This window comes from Anser brachyrhynchus (assembly GCF_964034855.1).
Source record: "Anser brachyrhynchus genome assembly, chromosome: 3".
NCBI classification, from domain to species: Eukaryota; Metazoa; Chordata; class Aves; order Anseriformes; family Anatidae; genus Anser; species Anser brachyrhynchus.
Genome location: NC_137696.1, coordinates 25,453,920 through 25,469,966, shown reverse-complemented (window position 1 = coordinate 25,469,966; position 16,047 = coordinate 25,453,920). Strand labels below are relative to the sequence as shown.

At 38.7% G+C, this 16,047-nt stretch overlaps 1 long non-coding RNA gene across 1 annotated transcript in view; it reads right to left on the bottom strand.

The window, feature by feature from the left end:
• The window catches only part of LOC308192017, a 37,546-nt gene that overhangs the window by 13,641 nt on the left and 7,858 nt on the right, over positions 1-16,047 (bottom strand). Inside the window, exons 4-6 of the long non-coding RNA XR_013948470.1 lie at positions 15,723-15,909; positions 1,697-1,806; positions 1,319-1,507 (exon numbers count right to left, since the gene is read on the bottom strand). This is a non-coding gene — a long non-coding RNA (uncharacterized lncRNA). The remainder of the gene's footprint in view (positions 1-1,318; positions 1,508-1,696; positions 1,807-15,722; positions 15,910-16,047) is intronic.

Genomic DNA, 16,047 nt, shown 5'->3' with positions numbered 1-16,047 from the left:
CCTGGTATTCCAGCTAGCAGAGGCAAGCTAAGAACCAGTCTTTGCTTCTGCATCTGAACTGAAACCTAACAAGTACCTGCCACTTGTACCTCCCCCAAACCATGGAAAGCAGGGGATAGGTCTGCCACAGATGGGAGAGATGCAGGGAGCTAATAAAATCAAGAGCAGTAATATTTTTCTCCTTCAGTTTCTGAAGGTTGTATGTGGAAATGTTCAGCACTTTGTCTTGTGCGCTATCGTTGTCCCCTCTTAACTTGTTTAGAATCATAGAATAGAATCATAGAATATCCCGAGTTGGAAGGGACCCATAAGGATCATCTAGTCCAACTCTTGGCACCACACAGGTCTGCCCAAAGTTTAGACCATGTGACTAAGTGCACAGTCCAATCGCTTCTTAAATTCAGACAGGCTTGGTGCAGTCACTACGTCCCTTGGGAGCCTGTTCCAGTGTGTGACCACCCTCTCAGTGAAGAACCTCTTCCTGATGTCCAGCCTAAACTTCCCCTGCCTCAGTTTAACACCATTCCCGCGGGTCCTATCACTGGTGTTTACAGTCACCTGCCTCTCCACTCCCCTTCGCGAGGAAGTTGTAGACCGCGATGAGGTCCCCCCTCAGCCTCCTCTTCTCCAGGCTGAACAGGCTCAGTGCCCTCAGCCGCTCCTCATATGTCTTCCCCTCTAGGCTCTTCACCATCTTCGTCGCCCTCCTCTGGACATTCTCCAACAGTTTAATGTCCTTTTTGTACTGTGGTGCCCAGAACTGCACACAGTACTCGAGGTGAGGCCGCACCAGCGCAGAGTAAGCGGGACAATCACCTCCCTTGACCAACTAGCAATGCCATGCTTGATGCATCCCAGGATACGGTTGGCCTTCCTGGCTGCCAGGGCACACTGCTGGCTCATATTCAACTTGCTGTCAACCACAACCCCCAGATCCCTCTCTGCGAGGCTGCTCCCCAGCGTCTCATCGCCCAGTCTGTACGTATAGCCAGGGTTGCCCTGTCCCAGGTGCAGGACCCGCCACTTGCTTTTGTTAAACTTCATGTGGTTGCTGATTGCCCAGCTCTCCAGTCTGTTCAGATCTTTCTGCAAGGCCTTTCCACCCTCATCTGAGTCCACAACTCCTCCAAGTTTGGTGTCGGCAAATTTGCTCAAAACACCTTCTAGTCCTACATCCAAATCATTTATAAAGACATTGAAGAGGACTGGCCCTAAAATGGAGCCTTGAGTGACCCCACTAGTGAACATCCGCCAACCAGATGTGGCCCCATTAACCACAACCCTTTGAGCCCTGCCCGTCAGCCAATTGCTCACCCACCGTATGATGGTTTTAAGTTGTATGCTGGACATTTTGTCCAGTAGGATCCTCTGGGAAGCCATGTCAAAAGCCTTGCTGAAGTCCAAAAAGATTGGTTTAGGTTTCTTCCCTTCTCTTTAAGACCGGTCTCCCAGATAGTCTAGCAGAAAGAAATGGGTGTTTCTACTCTCATAATCATCAATTCCTTTCCTGTAATAGAAAAGTGTTAATACACAAAAGATCAATTCCATTACAGAAACTGGGGTGACACAGTTTACTCCCCATACTTTTCCAATCAAATAAATGTGAGTGCATCAACTTATCTAGTCAGCCAAACACTGAAAGTTTCCACAACCTATATAACTGTTAGTAATGACAAAAAGGTTTCACATTATCTACCTCATCCACATTTCCACAGAGATCAATATAGCTGAGCACGTCTTCTGCATTCTTCCATAAGGAGACAAATAATAAAACTTAGTTGCATCAAATGTATGTAGAAACCAGTTCTAAATGGAAAAGAAGGGGAAAAAAATCTAAAAGAATATCAATACAATGTTAGAATTACATTATTTGAAACAAGGATGAATGGGATAGCACAAAGTCAAAAGGATTTACTCAGCAACTTTCCAGAGGTGATAAATGATCTTTGTTAAAACATGGTCGGCACAGTGCATTTTACTAACATGTAAAGTATTTCAGTTTGGTAATTTGAAAATGTCACAATGTTGAAATTCCTCAAAGGGCTTTGTGGTGAGGGAAGGGAATATTAACACCTCATACAGGATTTACTTTGCTAACTTTAGGCAAGTTCTAGCCTCCTGAAGAGCCTTAGTTACTTAGATTTGTGCTTTTGTGCTGCCAATACTCTTCAAGGTGGTTTGGTGGAGGTTTAGGGCTGGAACTTCTGCAGCCTCTGCTTAGAAACCCTTTTTGAACTCACAGTAAATACTTTATGGGGGAGGAATAGACCTCAAAAATACAGATAGATTTGAAGTCCTCAGGTACCATTCACATCCATGGAAATGTATTGCTTGTTCCGTGGGTCTCACTCAGTTCTGCTCTCTGCAATCAGGGATACTAGCCCATCTCTACCATGCAAAGGTACTATGAGCTCATTAATACTTGTGATTTTGTATGGTAACACTGAAGATACTGCTTTTAGTTTCTTTGTAGTCATTCACTTTTGTGCCTTTGAAGTGGTGTTAGTTTCTCTCTTTTCCTGCCCTATATGAAGTAGCTTTCTTGGGCCTATGTTCACTGACTGGTTTTAAGGCCAATAATGCAAACCTTAACTTGTATTATTAAGCATTTTCAGCAGCATTCAGTCCCTAATAGAGAGGTTAAATATTGTGCTACATGGGAAATATCTCTAGGTAAATTCTGTCTTTCAAAGCTAGGTTCGTCTACTGCATTGTCTGTAAGACACAGTTCAAATCTGTTTTGGCTCAGTGAGGAATATGGCTTATAATAAAGTATGTAGTGTAGCAAAAAAGCCTGGCCTACAGGCACCAAAATTATGCCATGATGTGTTTTGGTTTTCTCATGAGTAATTAATGAAGTTTGTCTGTTGAATAAAGCCTTGACTGTTCACCACAGATTAACAAACTACTGTGAAAGTTACAAGGAATCTACATAATTCTATGCAAAGAAAGCAACTAGCCACCACCACCATCACTTTTCTGTGAAAATCCTAACCAGCTTACATTTGTTTAAGGGAGGTCATTCTGATATTAGTGCTCAGGTTGGCATCATCTTGACCCTAGGACTTATGTGACCAAAACAACTTTCAAGTCCTGGGCAGCACCCAATTGGGCTGCAGGATCCGACCTCTTATTCCACAGGCTACAGGCAAGCCACCATATCTGTTTCACATGTCAATGCTAGTGTTGTTCACGGACTCAAGTAAGCTCTTGTGATTTGAGTTTTGGAGTTGCATCGTGTCGAGAGACTTCTAAATGTACCCTGTGGTTGGATTAGAACAACCCTTTTTAACTCAAAGCTATGTTTTGAAACCATTATTCATACTGACTTCTGTAGGCTTACTTGTCGTATAAGTTGTTACCCAGCATATCAGAACCTTGGCCAGAGCTACTAAAGTCATGAGTTCACCTTGTCTATTCATGCAGTTGCACATCTGTACCTCCAAGTATCCAGGACAGCACTATCCTGAGCCGCAAGCGGTACCACTAGAAGAATTGTTGTACGTTCAGACCCCTGAGAAAGAGCATATCAACTGGAAAATACCCATTAATACATGAAATTATTTGTAAGACACAGTCCCCTGAAATTCACGTTAAGCTATTGTCCTTGGTGCTATTGTGATATCATTCTGCTATCAGTCTTACAAGACACTCAAATTGAATCACATATCACTAAGTCTTTCTGAGCTGAGGTAACTCCTCTCTTCCGAACCTCCCAAAGTAGTTACAAATCCAAGCTGTACTGTAAAGAGAGAAACCTTTCAGGGATTAAATATCATTCTAAGTAAGAAACAAGTCCAGAAGCAATCCATTGAAGAGATTCCATTTTCTAACCAGTGGGTTTGGTTGGGTGTTGAAGATCGTTATTCTGTTCGTTTTCTCTTTATAGCCAGTAAGTTGTAAATACTGGCATTCCTACATAACACCAAATAAATAAATACATAAAAGCTACACAGAATAAAATCAGTAAAACAATTTAAGGCTCCAGACCTTAAATCTCTACAGCCTCAAACCATCTCCAGGTCCTTGATGAACAAGGGTCCACATGGATACCTTTTCAAACAAGCACCAAAGAAAGAATGAATAGCACGAAAACCATGCAGTGGTAGGTTTCTAGGAGTATTTCGTTACAACTTCATTTATATGTCAAATTCATAGTAGGGCAAAAGATGACTCGGAGTTTCCCAAGGTGTTTGAGGGAAGGTTCGTGAGTTCTCATTGTCCATTCCCAGGTCCAAACTCTCACTAGGTGTCCCATAAATGTATGTAATACAGAAATGTAAAGGAAATCATACCGTTTGCTTGATGTCTTGAACTTGCAACTACCAGTAGCAGATATAAAATGAATGCAGGAGTGCTTTATAGCCTCTGAAATAAATAAATTACTTGACATAACAGGTGCAGGAATGTGGATCTTGCCAAAGTCCATGTGTCATTCTTTAATCTACAAAACATGTGGCCTCTTCATATTTATGGATGCCCTATGATATGATAATGTAGCGATGAGTTAGAAGAGTGAAAAATTGGCCATTAAGAGAAGAAAGTCATCTTTTAGCTATACTGTCTTTGTCTTCATGTTACAGCATAAAAATAACCAATAACATAACTTGTATTTATCAAATTAAATACATGGTCTTTTAAATATATTCCAGAAATAAAAAATAAAATAAAATTTAAATTAAATTTAAATTAAAAAAAAAAAAAAGATTTATATCCTTTATCTTAGGAAGTGAGTTTCAGTAAAGACAAAATGAGGTGTTGGACCTGTTTCTGCACCTTCTGTGTTGATTTTTACAGGTTAAATGTGTCTTACTCCAGAGATAATCCCATTCTAGACTGCAAACAACGGAGCAGAAACTGACTCCTAATCTTATTTGTACAACATCCAGCACTGTTGTAATAAAAATATTTAGTAATGGCAGCATGCATTCTCAGGAACACTCATGCAGTACAGAACTTTTCAATAAGGAGCAAAACATTAAATGTGGAACTTCTTAATCAACTTTGGCTTGTCAAAGAAAAAGCCCTTTAGGAAAAGTGTATATTCATTAAATTCTTGTTCAAAGGAAATGTTTGAAACATTTTATAGCTGACAAATACCATGTTTTGGAATGGCATTTCATTTCACAGCATGTGAATTCATAGTTAAAAAGAACTCAAAAGGAAAAAAAAAAGTTTTTTAAAAAATGTACTGTCTAGATGAAATAGATGTTGTGTCAGCTGACCAACATTTTTTGGACAGAGATTATGGATGTCAGTTCAAGAAACTCTTCTTCATTTTTTAACTTTTTCCTCACAGGTCGGGGGAGGATACTGTTAAAAAATGCATAATGAATAGGAAAACTATTTCTTCCTAAACTGTATGTGTGCAGCTTGAAAAACTGTAGCAAAATGAAGCCTCAGCTGAAGTGAGCATACAGTGTATTGATTTTTACGAAGAAATTTTCGGATTCTTTTATTTCTTTTAGGGAAATGCACTGTTAAGCTTAGTTAAAAGGGGGAGAGGCAAGCCAAGTCCTGGGATGTCTTTCATGCTGCTTTCTGAAGATGGCTTTAGAAAACCAGAAAGTAGAAAGCCATTTTAAAGTGATTTGCAGGAAGGGTATATACCTCTACAGAGAAACCTTCGTTTGGGTCATTTGGATTTCTCTCTTTTCCCTGGAAGCAGCTAGTCAAAACTGTCTGTATGCAACAGAAAGATAAAAATTTCAATTAGGTTGAGTGCTGTCATAAGCAGACTACATGAGAAGGCTTGAGATAATATGCATTACATATTGATGTCTATCAGCCCTGAGAACATAGCCATGTTTTATTCCATGCCCCTTTTGTAGGTTTGGCAGCAGTGGCACCCAATAAAGGCCTAATCATATTAATTTATGCCCCTATCAATTATGCATTCAGATTCTCCCGATGGCTTGTCAGTTTTTATTCACTATTTTCTGAAAAATACGCCTATTACAGTTACTGAGCAAATAGGAGGACTGTCAGAAACTGAGATTTAAGGAATATTACTTAAAAGGGGTGGGTTTCTTTAATTTATAAATCTTGTATTATATGTCATGCATTTGTTAGTTTTAAAAGAGGTGACAGTGCAGGGACAGATGTCACATTAAGGACTTTCTGAAGACAAGGGGAGAAGAAGTCTCCTTAAGAAAGCTCTGTGATTTATTCAATTTTTCTTGAAAGCAAAGTGTTCTGTGGTCTGCAGATGTAGTAAAAATGTATCAGCTTTGTTAGTTTAATATGAATTTGATTTTGTGTCTCTCAAATGATGTCTATCAATGAAGTACTTAACAAAAGTATTTTCAGTTTGTAAACTGATCTCTTTTCTGGTACAGGAAACTGTTCTATATCCAGAAATACATTAGAATCTTGAACTGCATTCTGGAGTCAGTGCCTACATTTAGAATAGTCGTAAGCGGTAAATATGACAGATAAATAGTTGTAGTGTCTGAAGTACAGGAACTGCCCCATTCAGTAACATCTACCAAGGAGTAGCCTATACTGGCAATTTCAAAATTACCTTGATGTCAATGTGTGATGTGAGGCAAGTCCAGCCTGCCCCATTCGTACATATTGCACTATTTGAATGGGTCCATGAGTGATTTGTCTAGGACTAAAACTGCTTTTTGGAGGCAAATCTCCCAGATCTCTCCACAGACAGCACTTAGATTTGTATCACTGAGCAGTCTCAAAGATCACAGTCAGGGCTTCTTTCTGTGAAACTAACCTGAGCTGGGCTGGAGACTGGGCAGACTCCTGGTCCTTTCCTGCCAAACCAGTAAAAAGGACCAAAGTTTATCTCCAGCAGCTGGAGATCCTGTCTAGATCACAACCCACTCAAGGTCAGGCCACTCAACTTGTGTTCTCAGGTTTACTGAAATACCAACAGAATAACATCTAATGAAAAAGTAGATCTTGGCACTGACTCTCTCACATCTCACTTCTTGGTATTTCAGACTTTACTGCTGTTGTTTTACCCATTCCCAGCCAGTGACCACCACTGAAGATAAGTCTCTCTTCTTCCATCCTCCCTCACTTTAACAACATCCACTTCAGCTTCTTCTCTTCATCCCCACTCAGCTCGAGCTTCTCCCTCTTACCTTTATAGCACTTAACCCAATTTCACATACTTTTATACCATTCTCTATGCTACCAGGCTTCCCTTCACCATTCTTTTAAGAGTAGAGTTTTTAACTAAGGTCCTAAGTGTGGAAAAATAGCTTAGAGAAGACAAAAAAGGAAGAAAACCTCAGAAGTTCTAATGCTGTTGTATTGTCCTATCTGCTATGCTGTGGGTTGGAGTTGCCTCTCTCTGGGTTAGCCCAGAAATGCATTCCTTCTGTTATGAGTAGTATTCAAGGACACTGGTGACAGGCCCACACTCCCTAGGCAGGGGTCTGGGCCCCCCCACTTCAGTCTGTGCTGCAAGCCTTGCTCCTGACTCCTGATAGCATCAGTTCAATGCAGTTAACATACCATGGGATCTCTATCCAGGGACTTTGCTGGGGCCCTTCTCTTTTCGCAGGGTTTCCAACCCTTCTGCCACTGAGCTTGGCCATCTCCCCTGCTGGAAAGTTCACCAGGATAAGAGCCATCCTTTTTGCATGATGAAGTCCTGGTGAGCCCTGCAGAGCACTTTTTGCTGTTTCAGTGAAGGTATTTCCCCTTCCTAACAAGAGAGGAACATTCATATGGAGGGGATCTCTTTTGATACTAGTATTTTCATACTATATAGGCAACAAAAACAAACTGCCAGGTCTCACCCTGGCAAAATCCTCTCAAGCTTCCATACACATAGATAGCTGAGGCCTATGGGTTTTGTTTTCTTCACCAACTCCTGTTGTTGTGTGTTGCTTTTCTGCCTAAGCACTTAAATAATTAATGAAGACTGAACTTTTGCCTATTAAACAAACTTGTTTTTCCTTCCCTATAAATTCATCCACCCTTGCAAAGTACTTCAGCTTTGCAATGGGCTGTACCTTCCCTTACTTCTGGCTCTTTGAAGATTTTGCTCTTTGTTCAGCGAAGTTCTCAGTTCCAGGAACATGTACCACATTACCTAAATCATCCCAGTGTTTATTTTAGCCTGACGTTGTTAATGAGGCGTAGCTATGTTATAGCATTTAAAATCTTTGTAGTATCTTAAACATATTGTATCTTAAAATATCCCCTTCAGGTATATAAGTATTATCCAAATCACATAAATGGAGAAGTAAAAACAAATGTTTCGGGATTTGCCTAAGGCCATGTAATAAGTCAATGTCAGAGCCAAGAGTCAAACCCACCTATTTGTGGTGAGTCATCCCATGCTGGCATGATTTTGTGTATTACTACTATGGAAAACAGCCTATTCACTGAGTGCAGTACTTGTCTCAGTCATTTCGTGAACTGACTTTAGCAGTCGCCTTCCCTTTAATAATAACTTTCCCAGAAATGCTTGTGCTAACCTAACTCCATATACTTCCTACATATCTACACAGGGAGTAAGGAGTAGCATATGGAACACAGCTTGCATTGCTGTGTTGTATTTTTTTCTTTCTCTTGGAATTTGTTTTGTGTGCGTGTGTTTGTTTTTTCTCAAGAAGGCTGGAAATGAAAAAGAAATAGAGGGGACTCGGTTTCTAATATGCTGGGAAGATTTCCTTTGCCTGCCCTTGAAATTAAAAAGTATCTGGACAGCCGTTTACCTTATGGAGTTGAATAGTAGTTCAAGCTCAATTATTTTCCTTTCTTTATTTTTTAAGGGTTCAGCAAGACTCTTACGGAAGGGGGTGTGTTTGTGTATATGCATGCAAAGGGGAGAGAAACACAGAGGCAGCAAATATGTTTGAGAGCGTTTTTGCTGATAGTAGGTAATCCAGAAAGTGATGAAATAATAAAGTGACAAGACCTGGCCTGAACATCTAGAACTTTGATGGTGTTTGGCAGGGAAAATTAGACCAATTAAAGGGTGCCTCTGGGAAGCTTTACCTTACATGACCAGAACTGCTACACAACATCTTGGTGCACTTGGCACTTTTACAGGGATAACATTCGTGTGAATAAGAATGGTTTTGCCAGTATGTTAGTCATCTGTGTGATTTTACCCTGCACTTGGAATGGGTGCATTTCTGCATTGCTTTTTGTTTTATACTAGCAATTTTCTCTTCATCATTACACTAGGCATTTTCACTTTAGTGTATATGGATCTTAAGTGTTTCCCTTCACCGGCAGCCTGATGATTATACAGTAACACTTGCTAAAGAAAACAGAAGTGGTACATCTTTTAAACAGAGTCAAAGGCACAGAAGAGCACTTTTGGATTGCACTGAGATATTTTTTCTCTCTTCCTAGAAAAACAGTATGAATCCAGACAGTATCATAAAAGGACCTAGAAAGAAGAGAAATATTGTCAGATAGTACATGAATGAATCTGCCTGGAAAACAAAGCTGATAATGCTGTACTTAGGAGGGAAAGACAAAACCCAGTCCTTGGATGGGAAAAGAGATGTCATCAAGTGATAAGACAAGGGGAAATGGCCTCAAGTTGCACCAGCGGAGGTTGAGGTTGGATATTAGGAGAAATTTCTTTACTGAAAGGGTTGTGCGGCATTGGAATAGGCTGCCCAGGAAAGTAGTTGAGTCACCAGTCACCTCTTTGTATGGCTTAGACACAGTGGGAACCCATGTTGGGGTTTGGTTTGGTTTGGTTTGGTTTGGTTTGGTTTTTTCTTTCATGTCTCACCACCTAAACAGTTCAGGTACAAGACACCGGTAAGATCAGAGATACTGATATATGATACTGCAGTAAATAACATTTTGACCTTATTTTAATCTCACACCTTAAGAATAAGAGTTTTTGGATGGGTTTAGCGACTATGAACTTCAGGTTGGAAACACACTTCATCCTTGTGTCTGGTTGATGTGCACTGCTATGTATGCTGCAGTCAGATGTTTTATCAAATGACTCTTGGTTTTAGGATATCATGTTAGCATTTGATAGACAGAATCATCAAAATATTTTCAATTGAATACTTTCCTATTACAAAACAGTATTCTGTACAAATGGAGATAGTGGTGAACAGATCTATTTCTACTATACTTTCCATCCTTTTGAAAAATAATTCTAAAAAAGGAAATGTGAGTTCCTATACACAGTTTTTGTCTGACAGGAAAGAATACACACAGGTGCTGACACGTTCTATTATTGTCTTAATTGTTAATGTTGTTTTAGAAGCCATCATTCCAAACCTGAATTATTGAAAAGGAATGCTTGCAGTAGCAATTCACAGAGAGAAAAACTGACAGAACTGATGAGGAGGATGAACAGAGTTTGTTGTTAAAAGAATCTGAAAATCTAAAAACTTTCAAAACCATATGTAATTAAAGAATATTTTAGTGTCTGAAACTTTGATTTCTCAAAAGTTTAAAAAGTAACAGTTTGGTGTCAAGGTGACAAAATTATGTTAAATTAGAGGACCTCATAGTTTATAGTTCCTAAAACTCAGCCCAAAATGTACTTTAACAGTGAGATTGTTTCAAATATATATATATATATTTTTTTTTTTTAATGGAGAAGCTGTATGGATTACATCACTTTAAGAAAGGAAGTAGATGGCTAGAATGAAGTATATTAAAGATGGTGAATGTACTATTCCTCATCTTTACACATTGACCTTGTTTCTGTGTTCAGAAACCATACATAGAGTTGTCGAGTTGGTCAATAAACTAATCCAGCCATCAATAAAGCACACCTTCTTGTTTATTAATATGTGATTAAAAATGTATATGATAAAAAGATATTGACTGAGCAGAGTTTGGGTGACAAGAACAATTACAGCTTCAAGCCTAATCACTACATGAGCTGTTTAACCCAGTGAAAGTCAATAGTCTATTTCTGAACAATTACACTTTTTGTTTTAAGTAAAGTGTTTGGATTTTGCTAGTGTTCTCATTTTCTCTTCATGATTTAGGCATGTACACAGAAGGAGAAAACAAAAAACACACAATAAATTACCCAGGATAATACAGCTTGATGGTCTTGGTTTGATAAAGTTGTAAATATGTAGCAAATGGGATTTGTTTTAAATTGCTACACACAAATATATTAACATCAGAATAAGTATATCTCTTTTTTTCAATTGTATTACTATCTGCACGGGTCTTAATCATAGTTCTACAATGTCTGTCCTAATTTATTTATTTACCTTATATAATTTATATATATATAATATACATATAATTTAGTTATATATTTTTCTTGTTATTTTAAGCTAACGTCACCATTTTACTGCATTCAGTCTAAGTGCTCCACCTTCATTTCATTAAAGTAGTTTCATAAATCTAACACGAAATTTCAAATAGAACCCATTTAATTCTTCCTTGAGCTATTCTTGACTTTTAAAAATTTTTCAGACAGCAAAATGTGCTTTCACTCCAAAGTAACAGTATTGCTTATATCCTGGTAACAACACAGAGAAGTTTGAACTGGGTACATTTTAAATACCAGTACGTTCCAATACAGTGGCTATGCTGTAGCAGCTGGGACTGGTGAGTGGTCAGACATTCCTAAACAAGAGCACAGGGTCACTGGCTTATCCCCACGTTGTTAAAAATTAGCTGTGGGGCCTAAGCAAGCGACATTGAGTGTCTGGGCTATCCACAAGCAGAAGTCTTAGCCTTTTTAACACTGGTTTATCTTGTCAGCATTCAAGATCCAATGAAATTAATAGTACTCTCAGAGGTATTTGCACGTTCTAAGCCTTGAAGTGCAGGATCAGAAAGTTCCTTATCTATTCCATAAGTATCACGTTCATTCAACAGTAATAGTGAGTAGCATATCCACAGATATTTTTCCTACCTGCTGATCATGTCATCTTCTCAATTCCTTTGCTGAATAAAATGACAAAGAGTTCAGAAACAAAATGTTTTCCATTAATGCTAATACAATCCTAACATTTATTATTCTAAAATGCATTTGGTGTAGGTGAATGTAAAATTCACCTTGTCAATTGTTGGTATTTGAAGTTATTGTTTAATATGGAAGAACAAATGAGCAGAAGGAGAAACCTGCCATTGTGCTTACACAGCCTTAAAAGTCTAGGCTTCTTTGAAATTGATGCTGACACTATAAACATGCTTTTCTGAGGAACTTCATATTAATATGACATATTAATGTCCTGATGAAACATTAAGTAAAAGTCAATAAGCTTTTCCCCTGACTGAAGTAAGAGGCACCGTTTGAATCTTAGAAATCAGAGTAAGTCTACCAGGAGATAATTTCCACTTCCTTATGGTGTAATTCCAGCATTTTTCCTGGGTGCCTGATTCTGGCCAGTACCATGCAAACCATGGTACACTAGCACAGGTGGACCATCTGTATGATCCAGCATGGTATTTCCTATTCAACAAGAAGAGCTTTCTTTTTGGCAAGGGAAAAAGATAGAGTGTCTTGTGAAGGAAAATGGTCAGCCTTGATTCATTTTGGATGTTGATGTCCAAAGCACAGAGAATGCTTAGCCAGCAAATAAATTGTTTCTATTAAAATAAATGAATAAAATTAATAAATAAACAAACTCTTTAAATAGATGGCACAGTCAGTACCTCAGACGTACAGGTGAGGAATCAACAGGTGTGAGTAAAGAGATTGCTCCAGATGACAAGTCACGTCATCTAAGATATGAGACTTGCTCCGGGTTCTCTTTAGGAGAAGACAACTCTGTAGCTAAGGAGTGGAGCTCAGGGAAGCCAGCCCTGGCAGCCTCACCACCTTCAGAGCTTATGGGATGCAACATCTCCGCACAAGGAGCCAAGCACAGTATGAAAGGTCTGAATCTCTTTTCGTCTATGGCACGGACATGTCTGAGTGACTGCCAATAGGTTCTAATCTGAAGAAAAAGTAGGGTTTGATATAAAGGTTCCTTTGCACTTTCAGATTAATAGGTGTATCTCTCCCACCAAAAAAGACTATTACTAAACAGTAAAAAAAAAAAAAAAGAGTCTTTGGGGTAAATTTATTGAGCTAAAAATCTATTTTTCTGTGTTTAAATTTACTTGTCTGCTTAACTGCAGACTGACTCTGAATGCAGCATTGCTAATAGTATGCTTTGTTCCAGCCCATTACTTGATTCACTCATATGTTTAAAAATATTAGTACATTTAAGAATGTTGGTACATTTATGACTCTATTTAAACACATATACTATAGATCTTTACTCTTCCACTAAATAAAACAAGAGTTTAATTCATTTTAGGTTTTTTAAAATACTCTCCCTCAGCTTTTTATATTACAACTCTAGGGTGAAGTTTACAGTTCTCAGTATTTAGGCAAAGTTCACCTGCATTTTGATGAAACAAATAGCAAAGGTATGTTAATTTATTAGTAAGGCATATTGAAATAAGTGTGTAGTCATTGAGAAAAAACATACTTTTCAGGTTGTCATAACATAATGGTAAATCATTAACATACGACAGTGTTTAAGATTTGTGTGGTGGCTGGGAAGTAACTGCTATTTTTATTCATCGCAGCACCATTATTTATGAGACTGTTTCATCTTCAGCCTCATCCACGTATATGTACGAGCCTCATCCTCATATGTAGTTCTACATATTTTGCCTTCTTCATCATCACCTCATTTTGTCCAAGCAGAAGATGGAGGCTTATTGACGTTTCTGCTTGCTGTTGTCCTGGCCCATACATGCTGTATAAGATAGAACATTGGTATGTCTATCACACTGAAAGCATGCAGCGACTGCTTTTACAGTAGTTTCCATTTGACAGCAAGCATTCAAGTATTTCCAATTTTCAAAATTTCCAGAATTTCAACTTTTATTGTTGTCAGAACATTTTATCATGGATACTTAGTTTAAATGCAATTCTAATATTTAGAAGGAGAGCTAAACTTAGTAAGAGTCACACATTTTAGCCGCCAGATCTCAAGCACTTTCCACTTCTCTGCTGGTGTCACAACTAAGCCTGTATACACTTCTCATTCACATAAATGTGGAGTAACTGTGACCCCCCAAAAAAAAAAAACAAAGTATGGAAAATCCTCACCCTGTGAAAGTAGTTTAAGCACTGTAGCTCTTCATGACAGTTTGAACTCAGTGAGAGACAGGCACTCTGCCTTTAAGGAGGTTGCCCCTTGCTTGTGAAAGTTAGACTGGGTGCCTAATTACCACTTCTGCCTTTGCAAGCCTTCATGAGTGAACTACTGAGGCCGTACAGCAAGTCCAGACTATCTTAATCATCTTAAATTTACTTCCTCAGACAGCTCTGCCTTTCACCTTCTCTCTGGTGGTGATACGGGTGAGCGAGTGGGGAGTTTTGTAATGCCGAGTGTGACAAAGATGGACCAGCCACTGCTGGTGGGAAGAGGCATCCTCATAGCCAGAAAATTAGAGTCATCATTTATTTCACTCCTCTCTCTCTAAATTTATGCTGGGAGGGTCCAAGGCAATTATATCATCAGTGTATTTATGAATAAAACCTTTGCCTTTGCACATGTACCTATGAAATATTGCAATGCTATTGCAATGAGCGTTAACCTTATACTCAAATGATTTACCATGACCCCTACTGTTGTTTTGGAGCCTTCCAAGATACATGGAGATACAGTCAGATCAGTACATCAAAGTGGGTACGTAGTTTTACATGGTGATCTTTCCATTCATGATTGAGATATAGTCACCTCAGGGGGTGGGATGGTACGGGATTATCATCACAAGCAATAGTAAAGCTTTATTGACGAGGATATCAGATCTTTGACTTGGTCAGATACACTGACAAGAATAGCTTTTTTTTTTCTTTCTCTTTTTTTTTATTATTATTGGCCATGGTGAGAAGAATTTAGCTCTGCAAAGAGACTGATAATGTAGGGTATATAAACACGGAAGTTAATATACTGTATCAATATGAATCATAGTATGTCTGGAAGTTGTTTTTTTTAAGTTGTTGTGTTTTTATTAATGTCGTTCAATGGAGGTGCAGATGTCACACTATGAGCTTCTGTCTGTGATACACAAACACTTGCTGTTATCTGGGTCAAACTCAGTTCCTCAGCAGCAGATGGCCATCCTTGCATTGCGTAACTGAGAACGCACTAGTTGTTCTGTCTTGTATGTTGGTATAAAAATGATGGACTTTGAAGCTCATATTGCCCTGTTACTAAATACAAGTGCAACATCTAATAACAATGCTAAAAAAAAAAAAAAAAAAAAGATATATGCTCTGTTCCCTAACTGGTCAGTCTTGTTTTGCTTGGTTTTGATATCAGCTGTCACTTTTACGCACTAGGTACTTCACATATTTGAGGTCCCTAGAAAGCATTAAGTAATTTACTCTATAGAGTTTCAATCAAGTCTGTGGTTTGCTAGAGAATCAGACAGTTAGGTTGTGGTGGTAAAAGTGATGTTGAAGAGGTCCTTACTCAGAGGAAATGGCACTTTATCTGTTACGAGTTACTACTCAAAGTAATGGTGGCTGCTGATTACATCAGGACTCCTGAAGCTATCTTTATACTCTGCTGTCATACAGTCTCTGCATTACTAAGAACTGGATCCGTTTTCTCATTTTACATTTGCATTTATTTATCCCATTTGTTCAAGTTATTACAGGTACAATTTTACAATGCCATCATGATTATTTCTGGGCATAAAAACTGATGCTGAACTGCAGCTTTATTCTAAATGAGGATCTGCTGTGGAGCAAAGTAGGAGTAGCAAATTATTGTCTCACTTACTGTCTTGGATCAGTGGATGAATTTTAATCCATGGCTAAGCAGACAGTTAATTTGGCTGTTTCGGTGACTGCAGCGACTGCTTGACTCTAGGCCAAGGATCCTCAGTCTGAGGTCAGGACCACATGCCTGGTCATTGCACTTCCTAGCTTTATGACTGCAAGGAGAGTGATTCTGGAACCTCACCGTGCTGTAATACAGAAAACACAATTCTGAAAGTTTGAGTCATTTGGACTGTGCAAATCCAGCCCTCCGCAGAGCAAACTACGTTGTTAATGGCTCATCCACCCACTTGAAATCATGTGAAGATTTTAGTCCCTTTCCCAGT